The sequence below is a fragment of the Triturus cristatus genome, chromosome 12, assembly GCF_964204655.1.
Source record: "Triturus cristatus chromosome 12, aTriCri1.1, whole genome shotgun sequence".
Lineage (NCBI taxonomy): Eukaryota > Metazoa > Chordata > Amphibia > Caudata > Salamandridae > Triturus > Triturus cristatus.
The window spans coordinates 637,794,130-637,821,292 of NC_140595.1; the positions used below are offsets into that span (position 1 = coordinate 637,794,130).

The window sequence follows — 27,163 nt, forward strand, 5'->3', positions numbered from 1 at the left end:
GATGGTGTCCCAAGGAGCCTGTCTGAAAGCAATGACTCTGGATGAAATCGGCATAGCCACACGGGAGGACCCCACTCTGACCAGAGTCCGAAAGGCGCTAGATCGTGAAGGATGGACTCATTTCCTCGACGGAATTCGAGCCCTGCGGCCGGAGGTCAGTCATGCTCGTCAGCAGCTGTGGCATATCCGGAGTGAGCTCAGCGTGGGGGACAAAGACATCATCCTGAGGGGGCGGCTGATAGTGGTCCCAGAGAGCCTCCAGCAGAAGGTTCTAGCCCTTGCGCACGTGGGCCACCAAGGCACGGCCAAGACCAAAGCACGCCTCCGAGACAAGGTATGGTTCCCAGCGATGGACGCCAAAGTCGATGAAATGGTCAGACAGTGCCATGCCTGCACCATCACTGGAGGGGATCCAGCACCCGCCCGGGTGATCACTGAGGAAGCGAGCACGTCGCCATGGACGCGCCTCAGCATAGACTTTGGAAGTTTTCCGGATGGGCGGCATATGATTGTTCTGGTCGACTCCTTCTCCAAGTTCCCGATAGTGGAAGTCATTGCATCCACCGCGTTTCCCCATGTCAAGAGGGCCCTGGATCGCGTGTTTGCAACCTTGGGATTGCCCGAGGAGATCAAGTCGGACAACGGGCCCCCGTTTCAGGGGCGGGAGTTTCACGAATACCTGGCGAGTCAAGCCATCCGGCACCGGAAAATCACACCCCTGTGGCCACAAGCTAATGGGGAGGTTGAACGGCTGATGAGGACACTCAACCGGGCACTGCGGATTGCCGTGGAAGCTGGGGATGATCCAGAGGCAGCCCTAAGTCAGTTCCTGGGAGTATACTGTCAGACCCCCCATAGCACCACGAAATGTGCACCTGCGCATCTCCTGTTCAGAAGAGCCCCGAGAGACAGTATCCCGACGGATCCCGCCTGGACCCCCGCCGAGCGAGATGATGTCGCCATTCAGGCCAGGAGAGAGTTGACCAACCAAAAGGCGAGTGAAGCACGCCGAGCCCAGGACACTGGGCTCAAGGTCGGAGACAGCGTGGTCATCAAGGACCGGCACCCGGGCTGGAAATTCCGAACACCCTATGAACCTGAGAAATGGACAGTGACGGGGGTGCAAGGGACCATGATCACGGCACGTCGTGGCCAGCAGGCCATCACGAGGAATGTGTCCAGCTTCAAGGTGGTGCCGGAGACGGGCCGCGAGGTCGAAGATCCGGATCTGGCTCAGGGCGGGGCCCTGGCCGGAGATCCAACGTCTCTCACCCAAACAGCTTCCCCTGTGGCCGGTGGACGATCGTCCGAGTCAGGTGAGGAGACCTGCCCGAGGTCCGGGAGTCAGGACAGTGGGGCGGGTGAGTCTGGGACTCTTTTGCAGGACAGGTCACTTGACTCTTACTCCAGATGCCCGAGGTACGGGCTGCGCCCCAATCCGGCGCCTAGCCAGAGACTAAGAGACTATGTATAGACTTTTCCCAAGTATGGATCGTGTGTGGGCTGTACAGCTAAAACAAAGGAGGGATGTAGAGAGCCACTCGGGCTCTCCACTACAATGTATCCATATCGTACACGCATCCACACACCCCTGGGGCGGGCTCGCCCGAGGGGATAAATAAAGGTGGGCGAGACCGCACGTGGTCTCTATGGTGTAGCCCAGCAACGTATTAACTGTGTGGTGTCCTTTACTCGTGCTGAGGTAACTGCGACCCTGGGCCTGCACCTCTACAGGTCCCAAATTTAACAGCACAGACACCTCAAACTTACGTCAGCTCCACAACATAAATAGGTCTTTTCCATTTTACTGTTTGGTGCTACATGGTAAGAACTGCAGATGGAGTTTTACTCTTGGCTTGCCTGAGGCTAAGCCGACCTGAATCCTTTCACACCTACAATAAGGTTATATCCGAATATTAATTAACCCACCCTCTATCGGAGTACGTCTTAAAGTTAGTATTCTCCTTTTTACCTCTTAAATAAACCCACTCTATTCAAATTTAATTCTATAAAGTGAGCGAGCAAAGACTTCATTGCAGAATAAGTACTCTGTGCACAGTTAAGAAATGGAATATTGTCCACAATTGTAGATGGTGTAAAAAGATATTTTCTTTATCGACTCTTAAAATTAGGCAACTGAAGGCATACAGATGGAAGACTGTTTGACCCAGCTCTTTACATTTGTCTTTCAGACATTACATGTAACCTAAAGCCCTGTTTAGGCTTATGACACCTTTTGTAAAACCACTACTGATTCACGCTATGATTGTCTCTAGGTGAATTAAGGCAAGTGTAAATATTTCAACCTGGAGTCTACCTCACAAACACCATGGTAAGAATACCCCACTCAGACTCCACTATTTGATTCCTGTGTCACCCTTTAGTGAACAGTTTTTCACTCGTATACTGTTCTTTCTAGGACCAGATTTCTCTTCAGCCTATTCAGTTAATCTCCTATGTTCTTCCTTTGATAGGATTTGCACCTTGTATGAGTATTTTTCACCCTCTCCCACAGGACACATTCGATTTTCATTCTGAGAGTGCCACACTGAAATCCCTCTCAGCAATCAGGAACATGTGGAAAGAAGACTCGGATACTTCCATGCTGCTTAAAGATAGACTCCTTGCGGTTCACCCGTTTACTTAAGCCTCCTCACCTCATCCAGAGCTGTTCTGAATAAGGAATGGAGATCTGTTCACTTGTTGTAACCTTTTTATCCAACTTGTCCATTTTGTTTTCTAACCTGGATATCGATTGGCCGTTATCACCCGCTGCCAGTTCAGTCCATGAAAGGGATTCAATGATTGGACGCCTTTGTGTAATGTGATGGTAAATATTCATGTGGAGCAACCAGCCCACTTTTGTTCACTTTTCTGTGCTTTAGGCTGAAAGAAAATGAAAATCCATTAGCTCTCTTTTTCAGTTGCCGGTTTGTCATTTAAATTCCAATGCAATTTCAAACAAGCGAAACAATTATTTATATGCATTCACGTCAATTGCCTTATAAAGCATTGACTTGCAACAGGTAATCAATTCGTAGCTCCTTGTAGTATCACTTCCAACTACAAGGTGAAACCAAATTACTAAGTCATACTGTGTGTAGTAAATCTAGGGCTTGGTTGTGTGGAACTGCCCCGCATATTACCCCAATACTTAGTACAGATATATATGGAGGGTGTTAGATTTATGTATATCAAGCAAGTATGACATAGGACGTTATTCGAAATGCATTAGTATAACAGAAACTTCCTAAGATTTTGTTAAATAAAACCCGCCTTTAACACGTCTCATTGCAGTGCTTGTTTTTTTTTTATAGTTGTATTGTATTTGTATTTATATAGTGCTTACTACCCCTGACAAGTCGTCGAAGTGCTGTTTTGGCGAGTAGCACGCTACTCTGAAACCCAAAAAGGATTATTGGTGAACTAGTATAGTGAGATATGAAATTAATCTGAGGGGTGGACATGTGAGTTTATTTGGATTGAAAAAGGGTGGTGGAGGGATAGAAGAGGGAAGGGTTTGTATTTATATAGCGCTTGCTACCCCAGATGAGGCGTCAAATCGCTTTTAGGAGGGTAGGATGCTACTCCGGAACCCAAAACCAGATAAGTGGGCAATTAGAATAGGTAAATATGAAATTAATTTGAGCAGAGGATGTGTTAGTCTGTTAGTTGGATTGAAAAGGATAGTGGAGAGATAGAAGAGGGAAAGTCTAGAGAGTGTTTTTTGTTGTTTTTTTGGAGCTCCTAGCAGTAGGAGGACGTTTGAGTAAAGGGGAGGTGGAGAGGGGAGAGTCAGAGAGAAGGGATTGGAAAGGCTTGTTTTGGAGATCTGAATAATAAAAGAGGTATGAGATTATGCAAGGAGGGGTAGAGGAGGGAAGAATCTAGAAACAGGGGCAGCTCCTCCGCTATGGCGGAAGAGCGTCGCCCTGCCCCTGCCAGCTCCCTCCAAATCATGAAAAATAAAACGGTAATAAAACGGGTTTAAAACCTGTTTTAGTATTGTTTTATTTTCCTTTGCCGAGTCGTGGAGGCGTGGCCACAGTGACAACTGCCATGAGTAGAATGGTATGTGCACTCCCTTCACTGCACATGATGGTTTGGCCAGCCGTTTCAGGCCGGCCAAACCATCATGCACAGGGAAAGTTCTCTCCAACCTAGCAAAGCTGCTGGGTTGGAGAGAACAGGCACAGACTCAGTCTGTGCTGGGGCGCAAATCGAGGGCGCTCAGGCCAATCCTGAAGCTGCTCTCATGTGAGAGCAGCCTCAGGATTGGCTGCACGGCAGGCTGGGAGCCTATGCCTTCGGAAGAAGAGAGGAGAAGTAGAGCGCAACCCGATGGAGGGCAGCAGGTAAGTTTATTTTTTTATTTTTAACATTGATCCCACTCATCCCCCTTTCCAACCCCCACCATCCCGTCTCTTTTCCGTGACACGAACCGTGGCTGCTAGAAAGGGTTATCACAGTAGTAGAATGGGATTTGGAATGAGTCAGAGAGTGGAGGTAGAGGATATATTGAGAGAAGTATAGGGTGAAAAATAGGGTAGTGCATTGGGGAAAGTAGTGGAATGAGGGTTGAGATAAGTCAGAGTGGAGGTAGAGGATATATGCGAGAGGTATAGGGTGAGATACAGGGTAGTGCATTGGAGAGTGGAGGAGTGTGGCTCAATGGTTAGAGCGGCAGACCCTGAAGCAGAGTTCTTGCCAGGGACCAGGGTTCGATTCCCGCCTCGGCGGGGCTCGGGCTCAATTTCCTCGGACCTGTCTATTCTCGCCTCGGTGCCTATTCTAATCACGGGCCCCACGCTGCAACTCTGGGCAATAGCTTGCTTAGCCTCCACACCGGCCCCAACAGCGCTAAGGATGCCTGGCTTCACTCTGGGGGTGCCCAGGAGTGGACACTTCACAGGGAAAGCCAGGAGGGGTTCCACAGCGGTATGAGTATCAGCGCCAGGAAACCGCAAAGGCGACACCGCAAGGTGTCCGTCTGGTGACAGTGCGCTCTATAAGTACCTTGACATTTACATTTACATTTAGATGCTGAATAAAAGTAAAGTAATAAATATAAAGATACATAAGTGCATGGAAGGTATATATGTATAAGGGAGGTAATATACATAGATTTTACTGGTATTTATTAAACTCTGACTTTCAAATGTTGCTGTACTTTTAAGTTAATGTATTTATTTATTAATTTGGAATTCAATAGTGAACCAATTGTAGATAAATAGTTATGATAAAAGATTCTTATTTATGCAGTCACCTATATACATGTGAAACATTTAATATAAAAGTAATGTGGGTGAAAAGCGCACTCTATTTTAAAACCTAAATCAGTGTGAGACGATATGCGTGCTGTGTTGCTAATATGCCTGCGATGCATATGTGAAATAAATTAAATAAGTGGGCTAGACCCTGATTGGTGACTAGGACTGCAACCTGCACAGCTGATAAATTTTCTTCCATTTAATTCAATTTATTAATCAACGATTGACAGTGAAATATGAACATAATAAACAATAATAAACATTTGCATGTCAAACATAAAACTTTCAGTAGAAGAACAAATTATCCACATTGTGAATTATCCACATTGTATTTTCTTTGTGCGCCACAAGATTATTTCATACACGTCATCGCGTTAGCGTTAATACCAGGAAGTCCTCTACCCGCATCGGAGTTTGAACGCTGCTTAGTCTCTCACAGATGGTAGACCGGCTTCAGGTTTAGCCACTGACACGTCCCGGTGCCACAGAGCATCTCGATTGTTTGAAGAAATTCTCAGCTATTTACGTAACAGCCTGCATGACTCGCTAAAAATTCATATTTATTCAGCTTGTGAGGTGTCCCACAGAGTAGGCATGAGATTGAAATACTGATTATTCACACACGTACAGCTATCAGAGTGGGGACAACTTCGTGGAGTCAAAATAAATACCCCTGACGAAGGGACTCAGTGTCCTGAAATGCATTGGGTGTTGGTGCCGCAATAATCTTGTGGCGCACAAAGAAAATACAATGTAGATAATTCACAATGTGGATAATTTGTTCTTCTACTGAAAGTTTTATGTTTGACATGCAAATGTTTATTATTGTTTATTATGTTCATATTTCACTGTCAATCATTGATTAATAAATTGAATTGAATGGAAGAAAATTCATCTGCTGTGCAGGTTGCAGTCCTAGTCACCAATCAGGGTCTAGGTCACTTATTTCAAACATTTAATATAACCATAAGTAATATGTATATTTAAGCAGAACTAACGATTATCTATATATTTATAAGCATAATTATACATGTTATACAAAGCAATACACGTATGTAGGTACACATCTATAGTTCAAATAAATGCTTATATACAGAGGGATATGCTGTATATTTATGTTTGAGTATGGTGGTTATGTGGGCAAGAGCCAACTCTTGAGTAATCTTCTGAAGCTAATGCAGTTTTTAATACAATAATGAAAACACCAGTCATCCCCGATGCTTAGCAGCAAGGCTATAAAAGAGGGGAAAACGTCATTTTGTAGACATGCACATACAGAATGACTTAAGTGCTTTTTTTCTCTTTTTGTTTGCCGACTCGAGATAGATCAGTAACCAAAAAGAAAAAAATGTAGTGCAAGCCGGTATGGGGCAACAACACGGAGAAAGAAATAGAATCATGGAGGACTTGAGAGGGGAAGTTACAAAATGGCACGGGGAGCAACTGGGGTGGGAGGAGGAGCGACGGTAACACAGAGGGTGCTAATGGTAGGACGCAACACAGTTTGGGTAGTGCAGGGAGGGAAGCAAACTGAAAGAAAAGGAAGTGGCAGTAACCATTCGGAGAAGAGGGAGTGCAATGTGGAGAGGAGAAGCACACAAATGACAATGCAACCCAGGGGGAGTACATGAGAGTGAATGCATCACAGGGTGCGGGGAGAAGCATGCTGTCAGAGAAAGGGGAAGTGCATGAGGGAGACAGCTGAAAAAACACATTCACTATTGTGAACTGCTTAAACAAAAACAAAAAAATAGCCCCTGTAAAGTTAGCAGTGGAAGAACACAAGTAATGCATTTATGCTCCGAGGGAGGGACAAACATGGTGAGAGGAAGTAAAGCCAGCACGAGCTAACAAATTAGAGTGACAATGAAGCTAACCAATGGTAAGCAATGGGCGGGCTCTATGCCCACTGTTAGCTGACAATACCATCATAACAGGCAGTGCATGGGCTGTCTAGTAGGCGAGACCTAAACATGTCTGGTCTTTCTAGTTTTAGTAATTATTATATATTGTTTCTCCATGACTGAGACTGTATTTGTACCTGTAATCTTGTCGGGCTGTAAACGAAACAAGATTACCTTTCTTAAATTACTCAGGAAGTAGTGAGGGTGGTTTAATAAATGTACCTTGTTTGATGCTGATAGTCTCATTTACAATTTCTCACATGTATATTATTTTCTTGGATTTATCACTCTCACCAAGAAAGTGCTTCAACGCCCCATTAGGGGTAACAAGTGCAATATAAATGCAAACCTTTGCTCCCTCTTTTATCCTTCTCAATCCAAATAACTGACTAATATCCACCACTCAAATTACTTTCATATTTCACTATACTAATTTACCACTAATCTTTTATGGGTTCAGGAGTAGCGTGTTACTCATAAAAAAAAAAAAGCGCTTCAACACCCCATCAGGGGTAACAAGCGCTATATAAATGCAAACCTTTTTCCCTCTTCTATTCCTCCACTAAACTTCTGAATCACAATAACTGACTAACCTCTCCACCACTCAAATTACTTTCATATTTCACTGTACTAATTCAACACTAATCCTTCATGGGTTCCGGAGTTGCGTGCTCTTCGCAGAAAAAGCGATTTGACGCCTCGTCAGGGTAGTAAGCGCTATATAAATACAATTACAGTTCTTGGCTATGTAGCATTGACCTAGGCAGTCAACAGCATTTACTGATGTCTCACTCCATTCTGAAAGTGAAAAGTGTAATTAGGATGAAACATGCCGTCAGATTTCTGCCGCTATTAAAAATAGAATTAATTCTCTCTTGGGGTCCCTCATACATATTTTATTCAATTTTTGCCTATTTACTCTTTTTAATTGCCAGTTGGGTCTGCTTCCAAAGAGCACGAGTAACTGATATTGAAGAACTCTCCATGGGGAATCGTCTCATGGAACATCAAAGGGATGCTTTGAAGAGATCATTTTTTCCCAGTTGGCAGTGGAGGGAAAAAAATCTCAGCATCTCAGCACTGATTGTGTGAACTTGAGCACTGTTTGCTTGACCAGCGCATCCGGGCTGCGACCACTCAATGCAATTAGGGCTGTGTGTGGTGTAGAGAAGCTGAGTCTGCGGTTCCTGTGGACCTCATGTTTATGAAAGTACCCAAGAACCTCAGAGAGCGGTGCATTTCTATGGCGATATTTAAACTCCATTTGTGCCACAGATGGCAAATGACCCACGAAACATTTGTGGAAGCTCTACTATTAAGGCAATAGGGTTGTCACCTGTCAATCAATCAGCCAATATGCTATATTATGCTTAGCGAGACCCAATGGAGCCCAGATGGTGGGTAGATGTTCTCTCTGACCCGAACAAAGATGTATCCAAACACGACATTGTTCCTATCGGGCAGGTGCTCTACCAGACTCTGACACTGACGCACTCACAACATATGTCTCTATGTGGCAGATGCTTCCCCTTGTCTGAACATACATTTATCTAGAGCCAACACAGCATAGGTCCATATGGCCCAGGTGTTCAGCTGACCCGAACAATGATTTATTCAGACCCAAAACAAAACGTAAGCCCCTGTGGGGCAGGTGAACTCTCTGAGCCACACAGGTCACTCCTAACAAAACTTTTCCATCAAATCGAGGGATGTGCCAATGTTATCTTTAAGTAGCTTTCCGGCTTTTTAGGCCTTCCAGAAGGTAGCTCAGTTTTGCCTTCTATTTGTAAAGTTTGGATAACTGTGCTGTCCTATCTTTGTGCTATGCAATTGAGTTGGATTAGTCTACCCTATTAGTGAAACCCCCCCCCATTTCTCTCCAAAACCTCAGTGTTTACATATGCACATGCACACATAAATATACACATGCACAAATACATATGCACTTGCACAAATACATAGGCACATGCATAACTACATATACATATGCACAAATACATATGCACATGCACAAATACATATGCGCAAATATCTATGCACATGTGCAAATACATATGCACATGCGCAAATACATATGCACATGCATAAATAAATATACACATGCACAAATACATATGCACAAATACATATGCACATGCACAAATACATATGCGCAAATACATATGCACATGTGCAAATACATATGCACATGCGCAAATACATATGCACATGCATAAATGAATATACACATGCACAAATACATATGCACATGCACAAATACATATGCACATGCACAAATACATATGCTCAGAGTACTGTTAAGATTTAGTCAGGTCCTGTCAGAGAGAACTTTGTTGTGGAAAAGTGCCCTTTTTGTTTGGTCATCCCCCTCCTTCAACATTTTGCTCCCATGCTGATGGTTATGGCTCTGATAGTGCACTGGAGTCTGATGCCCAGACCCCAGTGCCTGTGCTCTCTCCCTAAATCTGTTATGTACTTTACCCCCTTAAAAGTCCCCAGTATAAGGTACCAGTGGTAACCAAGGCATGGGTAGTAAAGGGGTCCAAGAGGCTTGCAGCACTGTTTGTGCCACCCTGAGTGATCCAAGTAAACTAATGACAGCAAGCCTGCCACTGTAGGAACAGTGTAAACTGCTCCATTTTTACTTTGCCCTCACCATGTGTATCAAAGGTAATGCACTGCTTTTTAATAGATGTCAGTCACTCCTAAGGAAGGCCTCCTGAGCCCAGGAGGCAGGGTGCCTTATATTAAAGGTTTGGGCATGTAAGTTCAAGCTTATATGTCCCTTTAGTGGCGTTTACCATTAAAATACACTATAAGTGATAGGGGTCTATAGGATAACTTGGGTTGACACCCGGACAAACCCGAGGTTGGCAGCTCCATTACAGTACCACCTAAATATGTCGTGTTTGACAACAAACAACGTGCCTTATAACACCTAACATGAATCTCATGTCAAGGGTGATGTGGCATGCACCCAGGTGGCTACCTTAGATGTTGCCCACCTGGTTGCCCCAGCTTCTCTGTGCTCTGGGTGGCAGCCTGCGCTTGCTGTTGCCAAGACAGGATTCTGACCTCCTGCCAGGTAATGTGATCACTCCCAAGAGTCAGGAACAAAGGCCTGGGCAGGAAGGTGTTCACACCTTCTCCCTCCCAGGAAGGCTAGTGAAGTGGCACATCAAGGTGGGGAGCTTCAAAGGCTACACCACCTCTGATACGCATTAGGGCTGACTCCCAGTCAAGTAAACAGCCCTCTCCCCTGCCCCAGGAACATTTGCACCTGGGCAAGCGGGAAATTAAATAGGCAAGGAAGTGTACTCCCCTAGATGGCTAGGCACATCTCTAGGGTGGGCAACCCGGTCTGTACACTGAAAGAAGCGTTCTGCCATTTTTGGAAGTGGCAGAATAGAGTGTTCTGGGTAGAAAAGGTGACCCACACCCCCGGATGTGGTGAGATGGGGTGATCTCAGGGTAGGACTAGCTGTAGGGACACGCAGCCCATTGGCTACTTGCTCCCACACCCCTAACTCCCCGAAATCTATGATATAAGAGATTCCTCTGACACCAGAACCTCTGTTCTGAACAACCTGCATAGCAGAGGACAAAGAAGAGACCTGTGTCTGTGACAACAGGACTTGCACAATGCAAAAGAGGGATACTCTGTGCCTGTGGCAACGCTCCTGGAACTGCCTGATCGAGACTCGTCTTAGGCTAACTCTCAGTTCCCCTAGACAGAGAGACCCCTGTGAGAGCCTGAAGCACTCTCAGACTCCCCTGGACTAGTGGCACTCGTCTCCTGTAAACTGCAGGTAAAACAATACTCCAGTGTGGACTTTTGTATGGGCCTAGAAATCTCTGTCTTTGAAGCTAGGGGATGTCCTCAGAAACATTATAAGATCTGGAAGCGGTGGGCCGTTTATAGTGGTTTATGTTTGGAGCCCCCTCTCTCACCTCCTCACATCATGGACATGTTGTTATGAATCCAGTGCAATGGACTATGTGTTGTATACCTCCTAACTGTGATTCTAAGTGGTACGGCCTTTCCGTATGTATGCGACAATTCTAATTCTCTCTGGTGGAAGCAATGTGGCGCAGTTCTTTGTTCTCTTATTATTTTCCTTTGTAATAATTTTCTTGTGTTACTGTTCTCATGCTCACGCTAAAAATGTTGATGTCCATCTTTGTTACTACATACGTGTATTGTGGGTGCCGTGTGAGGCATTCCTATTGCTCTGGCTTTCAACAATAAAATTCTGTTGTGAAAAAAACCCAAAAAACAATACTCCAGATCCAAAGAATCGCTGACCATTGGCCCCTCCGAGGGATTGGCCATATCTAGATGTTCTAGTGCATTGTGGGAACTATATTCCTGCCTTACACAAAGTTACAGGCAGCTACCTCAGGGAGGACTAGCTGTTAAAACAGGCAGCCTATTGGCTACTTGTTCCCACACCGCAAAAAAGGGATAATCGGCACCCGTGGAAATGCTCCTGATTGAGACTTGTCCTAGGGTAACTTTCGGTTCTCCCAATTGGAGGAGCTCCTGTGAGAGCCTGAAACACCCTCAGACTCCCTTGGACCAGTGACACTAGTCCCCTGCACACTGCAGGTAAAGCAATGCGCCGAAGAATCGCAGGCCATCGGGCCCTCCGAGAGATTGCCAAAATCCAGATGGTCTAGTGTATTGTAGTCATGCCTTCCACAAATTTACAGGTAGCTGCCGCATTCCCCGGGCCTCCAGATGGCATAGTACCTTTTTCCAAGGATTATCACTGCCATGGCTGGTTTGTTGCTAGCATGGCAACCGACCCCTGCACTTGACTCTGCAACTAGAAGGAACTGCATCCGACCTTCGACCGCTGCCAGTAGTCACCCCGTTGTTGCGTTTTTGCATCTTGTTCCCGGTAGCCCTATGTAATCGGTAAAATGAACACTCCTGAGACTCCTGTTCAGCACCATGGACAGCCAGCACAACTCTGCACCCGGGCTCCACGGGGCAGGGAAAATTGAACTCACTGTCGTGGCCTGGTCCTAGGACCCACATCACCTTTACCCTGAATGGGTACCACGTAACTCGACCTGCAAGTGACCAATTGTCACTAGTGGTTTTTCCCATTGACCGCAATGATAAAGTTTGATTGTATTAGTCTGCACTGATTTTATATTGCTTCTAAAATCCATAACTCCGGTTATACGTATGCTATTATGTTTGTTTTGGTGCCTAAATAAAGATTTTTTCCAAAACCTATTTTTTTTAATAAACTGGTGTTGGGTTTCTCTCGAGTTGTCAATTACTTATCGTCCATGTTGGTACTCTGTAATGCTTAACACATGTTCCTATAGTTGGGCTTGACTGCTCTTTTCCACACTACCACGACTGAGCTAAGGATTTATTAGTGTGAATCCAAGGACCCTCTTTGGGGTTTGTGATAGTATTGCATGGTGGAGTCTAACCAACTTCACCACATAACACTCCACCTTCCTACATGTGTAGATTAAGCTACATCATGCATCAAGAGGATGCAGGTGTCTACTCTTGATTTATGAAAGAAGTGGACAACAACCTGAGGCATAGCAATACCAACAAAAGTCAAAAGTCAAAAAGTAGTGGTAATTGTCTCTATATGTGTTATGTTCTGATATGAGAAGTGAATCCTGTATTATTTGTTCCTTTTTCTTTCAGGGAAAGTATAAAAAAAAATGTACTTAGTCCGAATATTATTTGCAATTGATTTATGACAGCAGTTCTTAAACGTTTGACTTCTATGGACTCCCACTAAATCATTACTGTAAGCCGAGGACCCCCCTAGCCAATTTCTATAATTTTAAATTCAAAATATTTTACAAAAAGACAGAAATAAGTATTTATCAAACAGATACACAATTTTTGAATCATTTTAATAATTCACAAACACAAAAAATGGAAACATCGAAATTTTCTGTAGGTTGGAGCATTTGCAAAATTTTGTTCTAGTTCTAAATGATGAAGCAACTGTTAGACTCTAGCGTAATACTTTTAGCCTTTTTACTCTAGTGCATGCTCTCTTTTTATTGGTGCGTACCAGTGCTGCTTCAGTTGAGGCCAACTATCGTCCATATTATACTCAGTTTGTCACGAATCAAGATAAAGTTAACCACTGACTTTTTAGCTTGCAATTTAAAACTAAAACTGCTTGCATATACATCATGTTTAAAATGTTTCTTTTTATGTGTATGTACTCTATTTATCAGCTATTATTATTTAATTTTCTAAACAGTCGCGGTCCCCTGCATCCTGAGTACGCGTCGCTGACTAAAAGCAGATCACAGGTCAAGAGCCACCTTAGATGTCATACATTCAATAGATACTTATTGTGAGAACAAGCATTGGACTCCTCTATACCCCCCTTGTTGAAGATATACCCTTCAGCTAGAAGCAGTTCAACTCTGCAAAAAACTTTTGCCAGAATCTATGGAAAGATTTCCAAGACCTTGCCCAGGTCGGCAGTGCAAATTAGAAATTCTGTGGAACTGACCGTACGAAAAGTACACAAATGTCCCCTATTCATATACAAATATTAAACTGTGCTCACTAATTATATTCCAAATTCTTGAGTATTCAGGAAACGATGCAATTTAAATATTTCTTAGAGTTGCAAGTTGAACATAATCCTTTCTGTTTTTGCAAAATGCAACAAGGTGGTATGATAATCAGAGTTCCAAATTCACAGACCTGTTTGTGTGTGGTGTACCAAGATAGGTGTTTATGAGGGCAAAATCATGCATATGATTCATAGAATCAAGAGTGTTGAGATTTTGGCCGTGCAAAGCTATTTACTAACATAGGGATTCAGTAGGGGCTGATGTGTTGATAGAGTGGCGGAGCGGGGGACAGACTGGGGGAGGGTGGATGACGAGGAAAAAAAAAACACTTACCTGCCAACCTGCTTCATTGCTTTCCTCTCCACTGGGGGCACAGGCTCCTAGAGTCAACCGTGTCCAATCCTGATGCTGTTTTCATGCTGCTGAAAGCAGCGTCAGGATTGGCCTGGGCGCTGATGATTTGCACTCCCAGTTAGACTGGAAGCCTGTGCCTGCTCTCTTCAACCTGGAAATGCAGCTTGGGTTGGAGAGACCTTCAGTGCGACGGACAGTGTGGCCATCCTGAGACAGCCAGCTAGACCGTCATGCGCACTGAATAGCAGTGCAACAACTACTCCACCATCCTCCGGCACCGCGCCCAATCCTGGGCTTCAAGAGCAAAAATAGAATGAGAATAAGGAAGGGTTTATTATCGTTTTATTATTCTTTTTTTGCCTGCTGGCAGGTGGGGCAACGCTCCTTTACCATAGCAGAGTGGCCGCCACTGTAGGGATTCCACGAGTATCTGTTCGTCGGGGTGTGTTTGTGGGCCTTTCAGGGTGCTTCCAGCAAACTCGCAAAGCTTGCGTCTATTCATCAAAAGGCTGTCTACAAAACTGGAGAGCTTTCGGTCTGAAGGTTGTTCAAGTTTTAGACTGATATGTGTATCATCTGCACAGTGATAGCAGATGAATTTGAAGGAGTAAATAAGGTCGGCAAGTGTTGGCAGATATATGTTAAAGAGGAGAAAAGTGATAATGCAGGCCTGACGGATACCTACTTTAGTGCTGAATGTCCCACAGTTGTAAGGTGGTGACGTGACAATTTGTGCTCTATAGGTGACAAAGGAGTCTATACATTTGAAAATGATTCATTGAAATCTGTATTTTTTAGTCTTTGCATGAATAGTTGGTGGTCCACAGTGTCAAATGCTGATGAACAGTCTAGAAGAAGTAATGCTGTAACTCCATTCTGGTCTATTTCCAAATCCTGTCTGACTGTCATAGAGGAGTTTTTTTGTTAAAAAAAAGTTTGAGATCTGGGAGAATTATGTTTTTTTAATGAGTTTATCAAGGAACGTACAGATGGATATTGGTCTGATGGTTGCATTGCCTGAGTGATCATGTGACTCCAGTAAGACAGTGCCTCTGCCTTGAAGCTGTTTGCCAGTGCTCCAACAACTGTTCAGGTTGGACTCCGACCAGAGCCAACCAGCTGATCATGATGATGATGGGGTTGATTTTGTCCCCCCATTATGATGACATTTTTCACTTGGACCTACAAGTGGCCAGTGGGCAGGACACTTTCCCTGATGTGTTAGGTTCTCCCGCTGGTCCTTCCATTGAAGAGTTTGCTTCATTAGTCATGATCATTAGATGAGTGGCTGAAGTCTTGGATTTGTAGTTGAGGGAAAAGCCGAAGTCCCCACAGAGGTTTTACCACCCTGAAAGACATCATCTGAGCTCTTACAGCCATTCCATGAAGCCCTGACCGGCCCCTTCTTGGGCACTTTGGCTAAACCCTGCCCCTGCCACCTGTAAACAAACAAGTGACACATACTCACAGATCTGCTCCGGGTGACCCTGCTTTCCTGATGCAGCACCTTACAACCAAGAAGCTGGTAGTACCTGCCTCCACTTGCAGGTTTAACCCCAATTCTTTTACCATGCCCCCCCAAACAGAGAGTCAAAAAGGATTAAGGCAGCTGAGAAGAGGATGTTTTCTTCTGCTAACCTCTAACCCCATCAGTCAATGTCAGCTGTTTGCTGGGAAAGTGCGTTCATTCCTTGTGGGACATGGTTGTTGCAATCTTGCCAGAGGTCCCAGAAGAAGTTCACACCAACTCTGCACAAACCATTGAAGATGGCCAGGATACTGCCAAGTATGTCATACAGTCAGGCTGGGGCACGACTGAATGTTTAGGCAGAACGGTCGGCACTAGCGTGGTACTCTGACGACATGCATGGATGATATCTACTAGCTTTTTTGGTGACGTTCAAGCGTCGCTAATGGATATACCTTTTGACAGGTCTTGCCTTTTTGGTGAGAAGGCAGACTCCGTCCTCAAGTGCTTCAAAGAAAGTAGAGCCACTGCGTGCTTCCTTGGTCTCTCCACCCTGAAAGGCAAAAGCCCCAACAGTTTTACACCTTTCAAGGCATTGCTAGGGATTTCGCCTACAGGAAGTGTCAAGGCCCACCACCCAAACAGGCAAACCAGTCCGCTTGGTTTAGGCGATCCAACAGACAACCTCCGGGCTCTCAGTGACTGCAAACCTCCCAAGTCCATCCGGCAGCAGCCTCCAAGCTGCTTTAGGTTGCCCTTATGTGTGTACAACCACCTTGTGAGCAGCAGAGTCATTCTTTTTCTTCGCTGGTGCGAGGCCATAACATCTAACACATGAGACCTGCTTCTAGTCCAATTGGGCTACACCATGACTTTCATTTCCATCCTACCTGCCTCTTTCGTAGCGGCTTTCACAGGACCAATAACTCATTTTACTGCTGGAAGTCCATGTTCTTTTGAATACAAGACCAATTGACAAAGTCCCAGTCTCAAAGATTGGAATTGGGTATTACTCCCATTATTTCCTAGTGCCGAAAAAGGGTGGAAGCCTTTGCCCTATTTTAGATCTCTGACCTCTCAATTTTGTTTTCCTTTGGAAAGACAGATTTAAGATTCTCATGCTGGCCAAGGTTCTATACACCCTGATCCAGGTAGATGGTAGAGCTGGACCCTCAAGACCCCTATTTCATGTTCTTGTCCGGCAGGCCCACAGGTGTTACTTGAGGTTCAAGGTGGGCCCCAAGCATTTTCAATTCGCTGTGCTCCTTTTTAGCCTCACCAGTGCACCTTGGCTGGGAGTTCACATGGGTGGTGGCAGTGGTCGCAATATACTTTAAGAGGTTGGGGGCACCAGTCTTCCTCTACCGAGATGATTGGCTGTTGAAGAAGGGGTCGCCACAGACAGTCGTGGACCACTTTCAGACAACAGCGAACCTCTTTACAGTACTAGAGATCATGATCAACATGAGGAAGTCACACTTGATTCCTTCGCAGAAGCTCTCTTTCATCAGAGCCATCGTGGATATGGTGCATTTTCGGGCCTTTCCTTTGGATCAATGAGTCAAGAATATTTAGGATATTATCTTGATATTTCATCCTTGATCCTGGGTCTCAGTGAGGGTGACAGTGAGGCTTCTTGGCCTTTTGGCCTCCTGCCTCCTGCTCGTCGACCATTCTAGATGGCACATGCAAGCTCTGCAGTGGAATCTGAAGTCTCAGTAGGCCAAGCACCGAGGGAACCTGTCAGATTCCATTCAGATTTTGTAGGAGACTGCAAAAGATCTGCAGTGGTGGCTGCTCTACCTCAATTGGACCAGCAGCAGACTCCTCTTCCTATTCCACCCAGAGCTGATGGTGGTGACAAATGCGTTGCTAGTGGGTTGGGGGAGGTCATCTGGGAGAGATGGAGGTCAGAGGACTCTGGTCTCTGGCAGACACCCATCTCCACATCAACCTGTTGGAGTTATCGGCCTTTCACTTGGCTTTGAAAGCCTTCCTGTTGTCCATCAAGTGAAGGCTGGTTCAAGTCCTCAAGGACAAAACCAAAGCCTTGTGGTACTGCACCAAACAAGGGGGAAAGTGGTCCTGGGCCCGTGCCAGAATGCCTTGAACATCTGGAAGTGGCCAAACTGTCAAGGCATTATGCACCTCCCTGTAGGATTTTTAAACGCCAGGGTGGATGAAATCAGTTGGCAACCCCTAGCAGATCACAAATGGCAGTAACTCCCGAAATGGCGTGGAGTGTCTTCCAGCAATGGGGAGAACTCTGGCTCGATGTCAGAACTTTTGCGCACTGGAGTGCCCAAGAAGGCTATCTTTCGGACATGCATTGTGCCTTGAGTGGAGCCACTACCTGCCCCGAGATAGGAAGTTCAGGAACGACTTGCCAAAGTCATCCTAGTTGCTACGGACTGGGCCAGTAGAGTACCTGGAACTTCTGGGCAGATAACCTTTAGCCATGCCATTCCGCATCTCCCCTATTTAGTGTTCTCTCTTATCCTTCCACTTGCCTGCAAGAAATGAGGTCTGATCACTAAGACATCCTCTGAGTCTACTACAATCTCTCGGACCGACTCGATGTTCTGTCTTATTCAAGGGTTACCCCCTAAATAACTCTACTATGCCTCACTCCACACTGTTCTGATTAGCTCAGATATAAATGGGTTATTTCAGTTTAGGGAAGGTATATTTGTTATTGGTGGAATGGCGTATCAGACATCTTGTTGCTTCTCTGACAAAACCGTCCTCCCCCTCCTTCCAGCCTTATTGTTGTAGGACGAAGAATGGTGTTTTGGTGCAGCCCTCCGGGTAGTTTTGCCGACACACCTGGACCGTTTTACAGCTGAACCACCAGAAACGCTCTACCTCACCACATCCTGGGAGATTTCTCCCACTGCACTAAAGAGACAGCAACACCTCTGTGTGTCGACCGACTCTCTATCCGACCTGTACACACCGTTGCCCCACATATGAGAGTCTTCCTCTCTGAAGAGGACACCTCTTTCTGAGATATACGGCCCTCAGGGGAAGGTGGTGGATCTTTACCTAAATGTTTGCACCCATATACTGGGCTTTCTGGACCATGAGAGCTACCATAGGGCTGCTATGCATCGTCAGAGTATGGCTCCTATTTCAGTGTGTAGTGAGCTTTGCCCCACTACTGGAAACACAACATGCATGTTTTATGGATTGACTGCACTCTCTCCATAAACGCTCATATCGTCCACACCATCAAATTGGTTCTACCAGTTCTATTCTTTCTAAAACGCTTCAGACCTTTCATCAATCAGTCACCCTTTGCTACCTAATCTAAGCCACTGTCATCTCAAAAATTGATTTAAATAATGGGTTACCCACAGGAGATAATAAAACCTCAATGGCACCTCTAAACGCACTCCTGCATTCTGCTACTTGTCTTGCAGCTAACACCAGAACATATGTCCACCTTACCCCCATTTTGAGAGACCTCCCTTGGCTACTGCTGGAGCTGAAGATTTAAATCCGTCTGTGTGTCTATCAAAGTATTGAAACTTGGCTAACTGACCTACCTTCACCCCTTGCTGGCCAACTCCGGTGGAGCTAAGAAGGAGGCTTCTGCCTCGAAAGTAAGACATTTAAATCCTACCAGCGTTCTCCTGAGCTGCTTCACGCTTTGTAACTCTCTCCCCGAGGAGATCAGACAAGTAGACGACCATAGTTATTTCCAGAAGAAGCTGAAAACCCTCCTTCTTTTGAGACCGCCTTTAAATGTTTACATTTCACCCCTGTGACTAACCTTAACCCGAGTTTTCAGGCAGCTGCGCGCTCTTTTATCTTCCACCTACCTTCCCCTTTCCTCAAGAAACCTTGTGGATTACAATTCGACGTTATTCACTTCTAATAATTGTTAAATTGTTAGTACACATCAGGTTCCTCGGGAGTTGTTGTTTACTTTTAAAGCACTCTGACACCCCGGAAGTCGATATTTCTTTTTTTTTAATACATAGTTTCAAAACAGTAAAAAACTGTGATAGCGCTTCGTGTATTTTAAAAACGTGTTAAATTACACACTGGATTTTGAAAACCAGGCAGCGTACTGTATTTCAAAGCAGACTGTAATGCAAGCAAATGCAGTCAAATTAGACAGAAGTATATGTAGGAAAAGCTGTAGTAAATATCGCCCATGCACTTAAGAAACAAGCATTGGCATAGCCAATAGGTCTCGCCTTTGGGACCTTATAAGTGTTTAGCCATGCAACAGTTGATGTTTTTGCACCAAGGATATTGTGCTGGATAACTAAACACTTATAAGGTCTCAAAGGCGAGACCTATTAGCTATGCCAATGCTTGTTTTAAACATAAAATTGGGCTCTGGGCTCAAACATAAAGCGCAGCACCCGTGTTGTGAATATAAATGCGGGCACCAAGAAGAGCCAGAGCAGAGACAAAGCGGGATGGAGAGGCAGGGGAAGGGTCTAGAAATATGTCTACTGTGGTGTATTGATTTCACAAACCTTACAGTGGAATTTTACATTAAAAACAGGAGCACTTGTAAAAAGCACAATCTATGAAAAACAAGCGTTTGCGCCGAGCGAGTGGTGTTCGTGCGACGGCAAAAGTAGGCTGGGCGAGTGGTGCGCGGGTGCCTGCTACAAAAGTATTAGAATAACGAAAGAATGACGAGGGAGTCGGAGAAGGGAGTGTGTGGGGAGAGGATTAAAAAAACATGCTTAAAGACATCTCGTGGCCTTGAGCAAAAGTAAACAAAGCTGGCGGCTCGAAAGAATGACGAGGGAGTGTTGCGGTGTCCATCTCAGCAAAGAAACCATTGGTTGAGCACGTCATCGCGCAGCAATGATTGTGGAGAGGCGTAGCGAGTTTTCAAAGTGCTGCTGAAGGCTGGCGGTTCGAGCGTGCACGCTCGCGTGAACGCAAGCGCTAGGCCAGCCAGCAGCACTTTGAAAACTCACCTACAAAATGTCTCTCCAAGCAGTGCATGTGCGCTGACTCAGCGAGACCTAAAAATGGAGAAGGCGAAATTGGAGGGTATCTTTAAAACAGCTTTAAATAGCTCTTGCATTCACGCGGGTTTGAGCTATTGGCATTGTAAATGACAATGCCTTTTATTTATGTTTTGAGTTTTAAAACATAAATAAAAGGCATGGTCATTTACAATACTAATAGCTTAAACTCTTGCAAATGCAATACCTATTGCATTAAAGGGCCTTCACGACTGCTTGTCAGATTGTGCATATCAGAGGGAGGGACCGGCCAGCAACGTCTTCAAAGTGGTGATAAATAGTGCAGTAAAGAAGATGTGTACGTGTTGTAAATTACACTGAGACAAAGTGTGAAGTGAGAGTTACATATGATCCGAGCTATAAACACTAACAAAGTGCTCCAACACCTTTCGCTCTGTGATTACACTGTCGCTGCTCAGGAGGAAGAGCGGGTCGGGGGCTATTTCCTGCCCTCTACGTGATTTGAGTGTGCAGTTTGGCATTGCATAATGTCATTGCTATCTTTGGCCCAATGAAAAACACTTCAACTGTAGTAAGGCCCTGGCTTCACCTACTGGTGCAGGGCGGGCTGTGCTTTATGGCAGGCATGGAGGGAGCGAGGGAGGGATGGTCTAGGCTGGAACTCCAGTCCCATACAGTGCCTGCTTTTACTAATGAGCGAAAGGCACTGAGGTGGTGGTTTGGTATTAGTGGTGGTATTGGTATTTGTGGTGGGGGTGGTATTGGTGGTGGTGGTATTCGTATTGGTGGTGATTGTATTGTGGTGGTCTTGGTGGTGGTATTGATGCTGGTATTGGTGAAGGTGGTATTGGTGGTGGTAATGGGGGTATTGGTGGTGGTGCTAATGGTGATATTGGTGGTGATGGTATTGGTGATGGCATTGGTGGTGGTAATGGTGGTGGTATTGGTGGTGGTGGTATTGGTTGGTGATGGTATTGGTGGTAGTGGTATTGGTAGTGATGGTATTAGTGGTGATGGTATTGGTGGTAGTGGTATTAGTGGTGGTGGTGGTGGTAGTGATATTGGTGGTGGTGGTATTAGTATTGATGGTGGTGGCATTGTTAGTGGTGGTATTGTTAGTGGTGGTATTGTTAGTGGTGGTATTGATGGTGTTGATATTGGTATTGGTGGTTGTGGTATTGGTGATTGTGGTATTGTGGTGATGGTGGTATTGGTGGTGATGGTATTAGTGGTGGTATTGGTGGTGGTGATGGTATTAGTGGTGGTATTAGTAGTGGTGGTGGTATTAGTAGTGGTGGTGGTGGTATTAGTATTGGTGGTGGTGGTATTTTTAGTGGTGGAATTGGTGGTGGTATTGGTGATGTTGATATTGGTATTGGTATTGGATTGGTGGTGGTATTGGCGGTGGTGGTATTGGTGGTATTGGTGGTGTTGGTGGTATTGGTGGTGTTGGTATTGGTGGTGGTGGTATCCTGGAGGTGGTGGTGTTGGTGGTGGTATTGGTGGTAATGCTATTGGCAGTGGTATTGGTGGTGGTATGCGGGTATTGGTGGTGGTGGTATTGGTTGTGGTGGTATTGGGGTGATTGTATTGGTGGGGGTATTGGTATTGATATTGATGGTGTGGTATTGGTATTGATGGTGGTGGTATTGGTTGTGGTGTCGGTGTTTTTGATGGTATTGGTGGTGGTGGTGGTATTGGTGGTGGTGGTGTTATTGGTTGTGTTGGTGTTGGTGGTGGTTTTGTGGTATTGGTAGTGGTATTGGTGGTGGTGGTGGTATTGGTGGTAGTGGTTTTGTGGTATTGGTAGTGGTATTGGTGGTGGTGGTATTGGTGGCGGTGGTATTGGTGGCAGTGGCATTATAGGTGGTAATACTGGTGGTATTGGTATTGGTGGTGGTGGTGTTGGTGATGGTGGTATTGGTGGTGGGTGAATTGGTGGTGGTATAAGTATTGGTGGAAGTGGTATTAGTGTTGGTGGTGGTATTAGTATTGGTGGTGCTGGTGGTGTTTATGGTGGTGATGGTATTGGTGGTGGTGGTGTTATTGGTGGTGGTGGTGGTGGTAGTGGTTTTGGTAGTGGTGGTCGTGGTCTTGTTAATAAAACAGGCTTTTGAAAACAACCCTTCAGGTGGCTTTAGTGCAGATGACATGTAACACAGATTCAGGCCATTAGCACAGGATTATGTGCTACCTGAAATTCACATAACTTAATTTGCTAATCATTTCTAAATCCATTTTACTTGGGGGGTTGAAACAGACACGTGATAATGCCGGGCTAAAGTGATTGAAAGCAGGCGCCCGTGTTACTGGGCGGCCGTACTGCTTAAAAAAACACTATAGGTGTCAGCTGAAGCAGTGCATGGTGGCATGCAGTAAGAGAGACTCAATAAAGTAAATAGTGCTTACAGACTAAGTAACAGGTCCAGTGTAACAACCAAACTAAAGGGGCCAGTAGCCATGGAAGGTTACAAATGAAGACAAGGCCGTACTAAGGAGGGACTAACAAGCCTATTAATATATCTGAAAGCAGCATTTACGAAAGACAATGACACAAGCCAATAAAAAATGTGGGCAGAGAGTGGGCACAGCTTCTCTCCCATCCTCTACCACAGCAGTCTCGCAGAGCGAGGAGCGCATGCACGCTGCTGCTAGGCTCAACCTAAAAATGAAGCCCTCAGCAGGAAGTATTTGGTGGATTCACATATCCTTACACTGCCAAGGAACTGAATTCGTTGGAGTGTATGGGATGTAAAGCATCCACTCACTGCAATGGAGAATGCATTCTTCCCTTTCTTCTCCCTCTTCATCAATTATCTACTTCCTTTTCCCATTGATGGGAATTTTGATGGGCCAAGTCTCATAATTATTTAGGAACACATTTTAATGCAAATCAGTCCGCTAGGCATCAACATATCAATTTATTTTCTAGTGATTACCTCTCATGGTATTCATCTGATTCTTCAAGCCTCGTGTTTGGAGGAGGGACTTGAATCTAAAACGTAAAGCAAAGCCTCAGAGGAGGAACATGTGCCTGCTTAATAATATTAATAATAATCTGATTCTAATATAGTGCTTCATACTGTTGTTTAGCTGTCTCAACACAATAACAGATGGTTGTGGGAATATGTAATTGGCTTATAAAATAGGAATGTTACGTGCCTTGTGTGAGAAATGGATAAGAAAGATCCCTAAAGTTAATTAACACCATCAGCTGCATTAAAGTCTCCTGAGTACCCAGGCGTATGCTGCACGAACAACTCTTCCAATGTGGGCTTGTTTCTGTGCACATTGATGAGTGTCCAGCACTGTGTAATCAGTGTCATTTGTTAGGAGACATAAAGACTATTTCCATAAATGCCCCATATCAAGGAAGTCCATACAGCTGGGCAAGACTTGTTCTAAGCCGTTCACTCCTAGAGACGGGAGCTGAAGGCATGAAAGACACCGCTGAAACTAAATACTGAACCACAGAAATAATGACATAAAATAGCTCATTCAGTGGACCCTCTTCACAGAGATGGTGCTGGACAATTAAGTCAATGACCAAGGTTACCACCTGTTGCAACTGGAAGAGCCATCTCAATGACAATTTATTTTATCATTTTAGCTTTGTTGTGTTACTATATAGAAAGAGGTACCCCCTAGAAGTAATTTGTAGGTCAGGGAGTAAGGGGGGAAAAGCAAAAAAACTATAGAAAACTCCCACAACCTGTATTCCTTCTCTGAAGGCTCGCTAGAGCTCTATGGGCTGCCCATTACTAAGATTATTAAGTCATGAACATAGACATACTGATATTTATCATTTTATTATATTTTTAAACTTGTTCCTATTTTTTCAATGAGTTTTTCTGTTTATACAAAGTTAAAAACATATTTCTGAATCCACAAGAAATTCATGAATACAAATATACAGTTCTACCACATTGTAATACATCAGATGATCGTGCGATTACGGATATCTCTTGAAGTGTTATCTCCGTGATCGTCATTGGTGTATGTATGTAATTGTAGTTGGGTAGGTCCTGTATGAGATGAGAGTGTTTTAGTGTGTTGTTGCCTATGAGGTTAGAATGGTTATGTGCGATTGGTTATAGGGGGCCTCCTATATGTTTCAACACATATGTATTGTTTTCAAATGTGTCTCATTGTGATAGGACAATCATCTCTTGTATTAATGTGGAAGAACTGTATATTTGTATTCATGAATTTCTTGTGGTTTCATAAATATTTTTTTAACTTTGGATTAATTCTCCCATAATTTCCTTGAGTAATCTTCTAAGATATGCCAGCCAGTGAATATTATCAGAATAACACAGGGAAGGGCAGTCATTTATAAGATCTCTTGTAAATTTTTGTTTCAGTCCTGCTCCAAATGTTATACTACTCTACTAGAGCACAAAGGTCTACAGTTCCTCAAGGAAGGTAATATCCAGATTCCTGTGAACATTATAAGATGATATTGAGTGGGGAACGGCAAGTAGTCTGCACAGAAAAGAGTTTTCTTGTTTTTGCATGGTTCGGGTCTCCGCCATACCCCATAGGACTGCCCCATATGTGGCCATTGTAATACACTTAGTCTTAAACAACTGTAACATCTCACGTGGGGGTTTGTTACTAATTTCAGTGGCAAATCTAAATGAGATTGGTTGTGTCTATATGAGGTCCCCAGTGTCCAGATCTTGAAACAAGCACACCAAGGTAGGAGAAGATGTGTACCTCCTTCAATCTATGGCCTCACACAGTGTGAACTTTCTTCTACGCCTTCCTCCTCCCACATACCATAGTGAAAGGTTTTGCCAAGTTTAGTTTTAAATCTTTCTTCTCCATATAAGCAGCAAAACCATTTATCAATTTTTGAAGTCCAACACAGGGGTAGAATGAGATGCTATTCTAGGCACATTAGTGGCCATTTCTTATAGCTTTCCATCTACCCAATTTATATTGAGATGGAATAGAATTGCGGCTAGGATACATCCTTGCCTTATGCCTCTGGTAAGCCTGTAACATCTCACGTGGGGGTTTGTTACTAATTTCAGTGGCAAATCTAAACAGTGCCTCTGTGGTTCTTTTAAATTTGAGATTGGTTGTGTCTATATGAGGTCCCCAGTGTCCAGATCTTGAAACAAGCACACCAAGGTAGGAGAAGATGTGTACCTCCTTCAATCTATGGCCCCTCACAGTGTGAACTTTCTTCTACGCCTTCCCCCTCCCACATACCATAGTGAAAGGTTTTGCCAAGTTTAGTTTTAAATCTTTCTGCTCCATATAAGCAGCAAAACAATTTATCAATTTTTGAAGTCCAACACAGGGGTAGAATGAGATGCTATTCTAGGCACATTAGTGGCCATTTCTTATAGCTTTCCATCTACCCAATTTATATTGAGATGGAATAGAATTGCGGCTAGGATGCATCCTTGCCTTATGCCTCTTGTAAGCATACATCTGGGACACAAATGATACTATCTCCACTGGGACGCCCATTTCGACCAAAGTTTTCCAGGGTTTATTATGATTAACAAGGTCAAAGGCACTACTGAGATCTACAAAACAAAGGTGTATTTGACCCTGCTTGGCTAGTGTGTATTTGGAGATTAAAAGGTGGAGGTTAATGCATTGCTCTTGTGTGCCTATATCTTTTCTGAAACCGTACCTGGAGTCTTTCAAGATGTTATTATCAACTACCCAGGAGTCTAACCTCTCCAAAATGATTCTCCCCAGTGTTTTAGCTGAGGAATTCAGGAAATATATTGGTCAATACCACTTAGCATCCTCCTTATTACCTTTTTAAAAAATAAGAACAATAATGGAGTCAGTCCAGGTAGGTGAAATAATACCCTTTGCCACTGTATTAAATACTTGCATCAGAATAGGTGCCCACAATGCTAAACTGGAATTGAAAGCATCCACAGGGACCCCGTCTGGGCCTGGGACTTTCTTGGAAGTTGGTTTTTCTATGGCATTTTTCACCACTCTTAGACTTACTCTATGTAAGGGAAGTATCATTGATGCATCACTCGTGTCCTCGGTAGTAAGTGATTGTTCTGTCTGAGGATTGAATATATTCTCAAAGTGATGTATCCAATACGATGGGGAGACTAGAGTCTCAATTCTCAGATCTGAACTATCCCTGAGGAATGGGGAGTTAATTATTTTCCAAAAAAGGGTATTATCTTTAGTTTCTGAAGCTTGCTGTAGACCAACCCCTGCCTGTTCCTGCAATGCTTTCCTTTTTTGACTTAAAGCGTGCTTGCAGTTTGATCTCAATATTTTGATCTCCTCCTTGTCCCTTGGTGTATGGTGTAAAACCTTTTTAGCTTATGGTTTATTTGTGTACAATTATGATCAAATCATCCGATGGATTCCCTCTTTTTCCCCGTGTTGGTCCTTTTTCGGTTTTCTGCTATAGCCATAGTGATCTTACTGAAGGAGTTCACAATCTTGGCAGGGATAGCCTCTGGGTTAGTTCAGACTTGGAAATCTTCCTTGTTACTTTTGACCACCTTTTCCAAGAGGGCTACTTCATTGATTCCTGTCCATTTTAAACATATCCTGTTTTTCTTTGCGATATAGATATTGACTGACATATGGGAGATCTCACATAGCTTGTAATGCAAAGATAAG

The 27,163-nt window shown here is 44.3% G+C and overlaps 1 protein-coding gene across 6 annotated transcripts in view; it reads right to left on the reverse strand.

The window, feature by feature from the left end:
* The window catches only part of LOC146776455 (uncharacterized), a 228,479-nt gene that overhangs the window by 90,530 nt on the left and 110,786 nt on the right, over positions 1-27,163 (reverse strand). For 3 of the 6 annotated variants that reach the window (XR_014971990.1, XR_014971991.1, XR_014971993.1), the window contains one exon: positions 2,090-2,886. The gene's annotated coding sequence lies outside the window, so the exon portion shown is untranslated. Of the gene's footprint in view, positions 1-2,089; positions 2,887-23,478; positions 23,535-27,163 lie in introns of those variants that run through there. The other 3 variants (XR_014971995.1, XR_014971992.1, XR_014971994.1) reach the window with 2 other exon arrangements.